The sequence below is a fragment of the Notamacropus eugenii genome, chromosome 2 (genome assembly GCF_028372415.1).
Source record: "Notamacropus eugenii isolate mMacEug1 chromosome 2, mMacEug1.pri_v2, whole genome shotgun sequence".
NCBI classification, from domain to species: Eukaryota; Metazoa; Chordata; class Mammalia; order Diprotodontia; family Macropodidae; genus Notamacropus; species Notamacropus eugenii.
Genome location: NC_092873.1, coordinates 143,667,829 through 143,675,241, shown reverse-complemented (window position 1 = coordinate 143,675,241; position 7,413 = coordinate 143,667,829). Strand labels below are relative to the sequence as shown.

Here is a 7,413-nt window from a genome sequence, read left to right as displayed (position 1 = left end):
AAACTTAATATTAAAACACTGTGCTTGATAACCTAGGACTTCAAACATTGTACACATTGTAAACAATAATATTGTTTTATAACATCTTTGACCCCCTCCCTACATGCTCCCAGAGCTCCAGCAGCATCAGTGGCCATGGAAGCAGAGTCAGTAGTAGTGGAGTAGCAGGAGACAGAGACAGAAGGAGAGTGAGCCCTTGCACCACCATCTCAGAGGCTGTCAGCTGGACCAGGTAGATAGAATTGCATATTATTGCAGCCATGGAGTCCGTACTGAATAAACCAAAGAGTACTGTCATAAAAGTAACAGCTGATGTCACCAGTGAGGGAATGGGAAATCCTGTCACCAGGGGATTTGATGTTGCTCGACATGTTGCCAGAGGTAGCAGTGGGCTAGCTTGGAAGATTTTTAATGGCAAAAAAAGACAACTAAATGGGAAATAGCTGTTTTTGTCTTTGACAAAAGGTTGATTAGCAGATATCAAAAATTTGAAAAGGCTGAAATGATTAATTCTCTAAAATGAAGAGTTCAATAGTCAATTCACCTTCAACATCCTCGATTTCTTTCAATCCAGCATCCATTAGAAGAATCCAGAGACAGTTTAGCCAATGGTTTGGGGAACTGGGAACATCTGTCTTCCACAGGGTCCCCTGATATTAAGGATTATGAACTTTATGATGTAGAAACAAAATATGGGCTGCTTCAGATTTATGAAGCATTGTCATTTTTACATAGCAGTGTGAAAATGGTTCATGGAAACCTTACTCCAGAAAATATAATACTGAATAAAATGAGAACCTGGAAAATAATGGCCTTTGATTTTTGTACTTCATCAATGAACCCTTCTGAAAAACAGCCTAAGTTTCCCTGCAAAGAGTGAAATTCAAATTTACTTTTGCTATGCCTACCAAATCCTGATTATTTGGCTCCTGAATATATACCTTCTGTGAGCTGTGAAACAGTAAGTAATATCTCTTTGGGAGCTGTTGTTCATCTTGTATTTAATAAAGGAAAACCTCTCTGAAGGCAATGAGTACGGCACATACAAGAACTTCAGTAGGTAGTTGGATCAGATAAGTCATCTAGGATCCAGGTCTCGTCAGAACGTACCTATGGAAGTCTGGGAACACGTAAAATTACTTTTAAATGTAAGTCCAACTGTCAGGCCATATGCAGATCAAGTGACAAAGATTCTCTCCTTTGATGACACTGATGCAGTCATGCAACAATATTTTGATTCCTTATTCCAAAGAGATAATCTTCAGAAATCACAGTTTTTCAAATGACTCCTGAAAGTTCTGCCCAAACTACCCAAGCATGTGATAGCACAAAGAATTTTGCCTTGTTTAACCTCAGAATTTATAAACCCTAATATGGTACTTTTTGTCTTGCCCAATGTTCTACTAATAGCTGAGAAATATACCAAAGAAGGTTAATTCTGCCAGAACTCTGCCCATCTTTAAGCAACAAGAGCCTACCTAGATTCTGTTAATCTTCCTGAAAAAAAAAAATTCTGCTAGTCAAAACACCTCCATATGAAATAAAGAACAGTGTTCTACCAATAATCCCTAGAAGCCCCTTACATTCAAATTCAGGAACTTTGCCTGAACATCATTTCAACCTTTGCAAACCTCATAAATGATCCATCCACTAGAAATTCTTTGATACCAAGAATTAAAAATGCATGTTTACAAACACCTTCCCTTGCTATTCATGTAAATTCATTAGTGTGCTTAGGAAAGATTTTGGAGTGCATGCATAAGTGGTTTGTACTTGATGACATTCTACACTAAATTCCATCTAAGGAATCTGAGGTCCTCATGGGCATTTTAGGTGTTTATAAATGTACTTTTACTCATAAGAATTTGAGAATCACCAAGGAGTAGCTTGCTGAGAACGTGTTACCTCATCTGATTCTCAGATCTTAATTTGAAATTAAATAATCTTAATTTTGAAAATAATCTTAATTTTAATCAGTTCAATCATTTTATTTCAGTCATCAAAGAAATGCTTCATAGATTGGAAGTAGAACATAAAACCATACAGGAGTCTCTCCACATAATGTAAGAACAGCAGAAATCTTTGGATATCACCAACAATGACAGAAATTCCTCATGATGATAATCAGATTGACAAGGTCTTTAACAATATTGAGCAGACCTTCTAACTATTGGTAGATCAGATGGTAAAGAGAATGGGATACAGAATACATAGTAAAAGGCATCACTGACACTTGCAGAGAAATAAAAGGTAGCAAAGAAGCAAGAATAGACCCAGAGTTGAAGTTGAAAAGTCAACAACCCCTGAAGCCCCTGGCTCAAACTTCTGCAGTACCCTTCAAATAGACTAAAGACTTGCCAGAAACTTTCTTGGATAACATGTCTTCTTCTTTGGCCAGCCTTTCTGTTAATATTCCTCAAATTTCAGTTTCTACTAGCTTCTCTGCAGTCCCATCCATGGGGATGGGCATGATTCTTTTCCACACTAGTTGATAGTACAAAGAGAAGTTTGACAAATGTCCTAAATGCCAATATGGGCTTTCTTATGCCAGCATTCAGCCTGCCAGTCAGTGCAACCAGAATCTCTTCAGTTACTCAGACACACGGAGCAGCCTAGATAACTTGGGTGATGCCTTATAGTTTACTGAACCTGCATACTCAGAGAGCTTCAGCTGGAATGTCCTAGTAGACCCACCAATATGTCTGCTCTGGACAGTCTGTTTGGGCCACAGAAACCCAAAATTAGCATGAATCAGTTATCTCAACAAAAATCAAACCAGTGGCTTAATCAGTTTGTACCTCCTCAAGGTCTCCAGGGATGGGCAATTAAGTACTGGGGACACATTTGAAGTGATAGGACAGCTTGCCTTTGATTTACAAGATAATCCTTTCTTTAACCCACAGAACTTTGCACAGTCAGCCAATATGACTAATGGTAGCTCAGCTAGCAGTGATTCTTTTTGGGTAAGGCATTTCATGCTTATTTTGAAAAATTGCTTAGATTTTCATCGTGGGTAAGCTAATTTCCATCTTGTTATGTTTGACTGAGTATCTGGTTGGAGGAATTTTCCCTATGGGAAAGAGTCTGAGAGATTTGGAGAAAACAAGGGCATCCATGTCAGCAGATGTACAATCCTGTCATTTGTACACATTGAATACAGGTTGATGTGTTCCCTTCTACCTTCTCCGACATCCTCTTCCTCCCCTCCCCTTCTCAGTGATCTGAAGATATGACCCTCAACCAGGCTCTTTCACAACTTAAAACTTTGGTGTCAATGAATCATCTCTCCCTGGATAATTTGGTATGACAAACAAGTGACAAAAAGGAGTCAATGGCATTTGCAGGTTTTATCTACTCAAGGCTGCCAAGGCCTTCATGCCACAGCTTTTAAGTCTTAACTTTATTTTGTTATTGTGAATATGTATATATGTGAATGGATTCCTGAATCAATTTTCTCTAAGTAAAGCAAACTGCAAGTATATAGAAAGGAACAATCCTTTCTTTCTTATGCATTTGCTGTTTTCTAGAAAAATTCTTAGCAGATATTGGAAAATTTCACTCACCTTGCTTTCCATTGGTTCAAACTGTAAAAGCCTTATAAACCACTTTCAGTGCAAGAGAAATTATTATAAAAATTGGTTGCTCACGGTCTGCCTCATGGAGTAGTAGGTTTTCTTCCTGGATCCTGTGCCCATCTGAGCAGAGGAGCCTAGTTGAATGGGCACAGTGACTTGGTGCAGCTCTCTGTTGCAGGATGGCCACAAATGTAATAAACTTTACTTCTCCAAAATGGAGCAGTCATATTTTGTGCTGGCCAACAATGATGCTCAGCTTGCCTATGACACAGTCTGACCTCTTCTCCATTAATGCCACCAAATGGTAATTCTTCCTTTCCTAAGAATTTCAGGAACCTTTATTCTAACATTTTGAATTTCAGAGTTGACCATGTGGTAGAAGGAAAGAATTCATTCTTTAACATTTTTACAGAAAACCTACATGCTTCATTTTTAAAGTCTTCTGCTGAGGATATTATTCTTTCATTTGCTGCTTTAAAAAATCACCAGGACTTATGTTGTAAGTGTGATTTGTATTTTGCTAAATTATGTTAACACAGTTAATGCAGTGATAAATTTAAACACGTCTTTTAAAGAACTATGTGAGTGAATGTTTTGGTTGCTGCCTCTGTATTTTTATTTTGAATTACCTGAGACCAGCAGTGGCTTTAAATAAGCCATCTGAAATTCTGTGTGCTATTGATATTCTTTACAGGTGTCTTGGGTTATGCTGAAGTTGATCACAAAATGTGATTGGATAATTTAAAAAAAACGTTCTTGCTGCCAACATATGATATGAAGGGACTTTTAAAAAATCATCTTTCACATCTGGAAAAAAAACTTTGAGTGACTAAGTCATTTTGACAACTATAAATACCTAAAATAACTGCAAAGGACTTATGAAGGAAAACACTATCTGTATCAAGAGAAAGACCTGATAAGTAGAGTATGTATAGAATGATTTTACCTATATATATATGTATACATGTGTGTGAATATATACATATATGTGTGTATATATATGTACAAACATGCATATTAGTGTCTAATGGTGGCCATGTCTGGGAGGGAGGGGAAAAAAAGAGAAATTTACATGATTATTATTTATTTAAAAGGAATAGCAGGTTGTACATAATAGATTTGCAGTTTCATGTTCAATCATCTTTTTTTACTCTATTATGGAAATGCTTATTTTATTTCATAAATTAAAAATAAAATAACAAAAATTTCAATGATAAAAAAGATGAGACCACAAAGGAAGAAAAAACAGAGGTTAATATCTGAAGAGAGGAAAAAAACAGAAATGTCAATTTTTTTGCACATCCATTACCTAAAAATGTGCCAGCCAGTAAGAAGTCATTTTTAGTTGGCCGCAATGCAAACAAAAGCATTCATTCAAGCAAAAGAGAATAACGTTGACTGAGTCAACATGGTTATTGACACATTCTTATTACTGAGATAAAAATGTACTGAGCTAAGAGCTTTAAATGAAAGAGGAAATATACAGTTATAATCAAATGAAAATGTTATTAGGCCAAAACCAAGAAATATCCTTGGTTTAGATTTTGTTTCAGTTCTTCATAATGTAACTAGCTAGAATCTTTTTGTTTTCCCCTTGCAGAAGCATCCTATTAAACCTGTTGAACTGTGGGTATTGCCATTATAACAGAAAAATATTCATTTCATCTTTTATGTGGAAGTGATCCTCCTAGCCCTAGTTATTCTCCAGGGAAGTGGGATCATCTTTGTGTTATATCCTTAGCACATACTGAATAATAATTATAGGAAATAATTTAGGCTTGAATAAGCACATTATAATAAGAACAACATGAAAAATAATAGTGAATATTTATATAGCATTTTAAAGTTTACAAAGTGTTTAACATATATTACCTCATTTAGGTCTAACAACACTGTGAAGTAGGAGTTATGAAAATGCTTCATTTTACACATAAGGAAGCTGAGGGGGAGGTAAGGAAAGAAGCAGGAAGGATGGCAAAGAGGATGGGAAAAAAACAAAGAGAGAAACAGAAAGACAGGTCATCACAAGTGCTGACATGGAGATAAGCTGGATATGAATGATAGAAGGATAAAATAGAAATAGATAGATATAATTTGTCATTAGTAATATGTGCAGCCTATTTATTCTCACCATTTTCTTCTCCTCTGCTCTTTTAGTGAACCACAATTTTAATTCTTCAGAGACTATGAATACTATGATCGGTGCCTACTTTCACCTGAATAATACTGGTTGTAATAAAGTGGGTTTTTGTTTCAAGGTAAAGCCTGGGGCTGTTCAAAGTCTTTCAGTTTCTAAGATTCAATCCAAAACATTTTCTTTCTCTCATTTAAGTTTGAAATAGTTCATTTTTCATCTTCTTTGTCCATCTAAGATATATCTGTTTATGAATCGGCTCAATAAATTATCTGTGCAGAAATGTAAACAAGTATAAAAGGAAAACAGAATATTGAGAAGAAATATGTATAGAAAATTTCTCAGATAAAGACTTGTTTCATAAAGAACTAATATTAATAAATTTATACATTTATTATATACATTTATAAATTTGTTTTATATATATTTATAAATTTATATATATTTATAAATTTATAACAATATGAGTCATTTCCCAATTGATAAATGACCAAAGTATATGAACAGGCAGTTTATGGAAGAATAAATCAAAGTTATATAGTCATAGGAAAAATGCTTTAAATCATTATTTATTAGAGAAATGCAAGGTAAAACAACTTGAGATATCATCTCACACCAATTACATTGACTAGAGTGATAAAAGGGGAAAATGACAAATGTTGGAGAGGATATAGAAAAGTTAGGACACATACCATTGGTATAACTGTGAACTGAGAGCAATCTGGAATTATATGCAAAAAGTTATAAAAAACTGTGCATACTCTTTGACGCAGAAATACCACTGTTAAGTCTGTTTTCCAAGGTGATCAGGAAAAAAAAGAAAAAGAACTTGTGTGTTCTAAAATATTTGTGGCAGCTCTCTTTGTGGCGGCAAAAAACTAGAAGTTAAGAATATATACATCCGCTGAGGAATGACTGGATAAATTGTGGTATATGATTATGATGGAATACTACTGTGCCATAAGAAATGATAAGCAGGTTGATTTTAGGAAAACATGGAAAGACTTGCATGAAATAATGAAGAGTGAATCAAGCAAAATCAAGAGAATATTGTGTACAGTAACGGCAATATAATCTAGATTAAGATTTCATAAATATAAATGAAAGACAGATAGGTATAATTAATATAGATAGAGATACAACTTTAGATTTTAGAGATACAGATAACAGACCACATAGTACCCTGTGTAGAGGGTCAGGCTTGAAGTCAAGAAGACCAGAGTTCAGGTCCTATTTCTGACAATTAGCTGTGTGACCATGAACAAGAAAAATAATCCCTTAGTGTGCCTGGGCAACGTCCTAAGGTTCTAAATTACAAATAAACTGCACATTTATAGGAGGGAAAGAGAGCTTTCACACTAAAAATTCCCAACCAATGAATCACAAGTTCAAAACCAGACCTATATGCAGAGAGAGAGGTGAATATAGGCAGACATAAATGATATACAGAAACTGATGGATCCAAATGTGGATATAGTCACAGGTACAGATTCAGAGAGAGAAATACAGAGAAAGGTTATAGTCACGATCTTCTTTTTATATGTGTGTGTACATATATATGTATATATATATATATAAAACCATAAGCTTTACAATTTTAAGTATACATTAATTTAATATGGGAGTAACAATGTATTGTTGGTGTCCTCTTTTAGACTCCTTTGTTTTCTTTACAGTTTTGATTTTTTTAATTTTTTTATTAAT

At 34.8% G+C, this 7,413-nt stretch overlaps 1 pseudogene; it reads left to right on the top strand.

The window, feature by feature from the left end:
* The first annotated feature begins 260 nt into the window (after positions 1–260).
* On the top strand, positions 261–3,017 carry LOC140522831 (SCY1-like protein 2 pseudogene; annotated as a pseudogene).
* The last annotated feature ends 4,396 nt before the right edge of the window (positions 3,018–7,413 follow it).